Source organism: Psammomys obesus, unplaced genomic scaffold, assembly GCF_907164565.1.
Source record: "Psammomys obesus unplaced genomic scaffold, mPsaObe1.curated_primary_1811, whole genome shotgun sequence".
Taxonomy (NCBI): domain Eukaryota; kingdom Metazoa; phylum Chordata; class Mammalia; order Rodentia; family Muridae; genus Psammomys; species Psammomys obesus.
Genome location: NW_026585797.1, coordinates 939,991 through 943,248, shown reverse-complemented (window position 1 = coordinate 943,248; position 3,258 = coordinate 939,991).

The window sequence follows — 3,258 nt, the reverse complement described above, 5'->3', positions numbered from 1 at the left end:
ATCAGGGATACAAGGCACATATCTAAACATAGTAAAGGCGATACACAGCAAGCCTATAGCCAACATCAAACTGAACAGAGAGAAACTTAAAGCAATCCCACGGAAATCAGGGACAAGACAAGGCTGCCCACTCTCTCCATATCTCTTCAACATAGTGCTGGAAGTCCTTGCTAGAGCAATAAGACAGTTGAAGGAGATCAAAGGGATTCAGATGGGAAAGGAAGAAGTCAAATTATCACTATTTGCAGATGATATGATAGTATACATGAGTGACCACAAAAACTCTACCGGGGAACTCCCACAGCTGATAAACACCTTCAGCAAAGTGGCCGGAAACAAAATTAACTCAAAAACATCAGTAGCACTCCTATATACAAAAGACAAAAGGGCTGAGAAATAAATTAGGGAAACAACACCCTTCACAATAGCCACAAGTGACATAAAGTGCCTGGGTGTAACGCTAACCAAAGAAGTCAAAGACTTGTATGAGAAAAATTTCAAGTCTCTGAAGAAAGAATTAGAAGAAGATATGAGAAGATGGAAAGATCTCCCATGCTCATGGCTTGGCAGGATTAACATAGTAGAAATGGCCATCTTACCAAAAGCAATCTACAGATTTAATGCAATTCCCATCAAATTGCCAACACAATTCTTTACAGACCTGGAAAGAAAAATTCTCAACCCCGTATGGAATAACAAGAAACCCAGAATTGCTAAAACAATCCTCTACAATAAAAGATTTTCTGGAGGTATCTTCATCCCTATTCTCAAGCTGTACTATAGTGCAACAGTTATAAAAACTGCATGGTACTGGCATAGAAACAGAATGGTGGATCAATGGAACCGAACAGAGGACCCAGAAATAAACCCACACACTTATGGACACCTGATTTTTGACAAAGATGCCAAAACCATACAATGGAAAAAAGATAGCATCTTCAACAAATGGTGCTGGTCCAACTGGTTGTCTACATGTAGAAAAATAAAAATAGATCCATACGTATCACCCTGCACAAAACTGAAGTCCACATGGATCAAAGACCTCAACATAAAACCAGACACATTAAATCGGCTAGAAAAAAAAGTGGGGAATATCCTAGAACTCATTAGTACAGGAGAAAACTTCCTGAACAAAACACCAACAGCACAGGCTCTAATAGCAACAATCAATAAATAGGACCTCATGAAACTGAAAAGCTTCTGTAAAGCAAAGGACACTGTCATCAAAACAAAGCAACTACCTACAGATTGGGAAAGAATCTTCACCAACCCTTTATCTGATAGACGACTCATATCCAGTATATATAAAGAACTAAAGAAGCTGAAAAGCAGCAAACCAAGTAATCCACTTAAAAATGGGGAACTGAGTTAAACAGAGAATTCTCTGTAGAGTAATATTGAATGGCAGAGAAGCACTTAAAGAAATGGTTAACCTCATTAGCCATTAGGGAAATACAAATCAAAACAACCCTGAGATTTCACCTTACACCCATCAGAATGGCTAAAATCAAAAACTCAAGTGACAACACATGCTGGAGAGGTTGTGGAGAAAGGGGAACACTTCTCTACTGCTGGTGGAAATGTAAACTTGTACAACCACTCTGGAAATCAATCTGGGGCTTTCTCAGACAACTAGGAATAGCGCTTGCTCAAGATCCAGCCATACCACTCCTAGGCATATACCCAAAAGAGGCTCAAGTACACAAAAAGGTCATTTGCACAACCATGTTTATAGCAGCTTTATTTGTAATAGCCAGAAGCTGGAGACAGCCCAGATGCCCCTCAACTGAAAAATGGTTGCAGAAACTGTGGTACATTTATACAATGGAGTATTACTCAGCAATGAAAAATAAGGAAATCATGAAATTTGCAAGTAAATGGTGGGAAATGGAAAGGATCATATTGAGTGAGTTGTCCCAGAAACAAAAAGACACACAAGGTATATACGCAGTCATATAAACATACAACGTAGAATAAACCAACTAAAATCTGTACATCTAAACAAACTAAGCAAAAGAGAGGACCCTATCTACAAATGCTCTATCCCCATCCTGAAAGGCAAAGAGGATGGACATCAGAAGAAAAAGAAAACAGGAAACAATCTAGGAACCTGCTACAGAGGGTCTCTGAAAGCCAGAAAAAGAAAACAGGAAACAACCTTGGAACCTGCCACAGAGGGCATCTGAAAGCCTCTGCAGTGCTGAGCGTGATGGCCAACTGACAGGTAGAGTGAATGGAATTTTATGTAAAAAGTGGGAAATAGTAAGAGCTGGAGAGAACAGGAACTCCACAAGGAGAGCAACAGAACAAGATAATTTGAACACAGGGAACTTCCCAGAGACTCATACTCCAACCAAGGACTATCCATGGAGATAACCTTAAACCCTGACAATGCAGCTACTTGTGGTGAGAACTGATAGACTAAGATCAGAAAGAAGGAGAGGAGGACCTTCCCTATCAGTGGACTTGGGGAGGGGCATGCATGCAGAAAGGGGAAGAGGGTAGGATCGGGAGGGGAGGAGGGAGGGGCTTATGGGGGGATACAAAATGAATGAATTGTAATTAATAAAAGTTAAAAAAAATAAACTACATGTTATTGGTATAGAAACATAAAGAAGAATCAGTGGAACCAAATTTAAGACCCATAAATAAACCCACACACCTATGAATACTCGATTTTTGACAAAGCCAAAACCATTCAATGGAAAAAAAGACAGCATCTTCAACAAATAGTGCTGGTCCAACTGGATGTCTACATGCAGAAAAATGAAAATAGATTCATATTTATTACCCTGCACAAAACTAAAGTCCAAATGGATCAAAGACCTCAACATAAATCCAGATACAATAAATTGGTTAGAAAAAAAAGTGGGGAACAGCCTAGAACTCATTGGCACAGGAGACAACTTCCTGAACAGAGAGTACCAACAGTACAGGCTCTAAGAGCAACAATCAATAAATGGGACCTCCTGAAAGTGAAATTCTTCTGTAAAGCAAAAGACACTATCATCACAAAACGAGAGCTTACAGACTGGGAAAGGGTCTTCACCAACCCTATATCTGTCAGAGGGCTAATATCCAGAATATATAAAGAACTAAAGAAGTGAAAAGCAATAAATCAAGTAATCCAATTAAAAAATGTGGTACGGAGCTAAACAGAGATTTCTCTGTAGAGGAATATAGAATGGCAGAGAAACACTTAAAGAAATGCTCAACATCCTAGATATCAGAGAGATGCACATCAAAACAGCCCTGAGA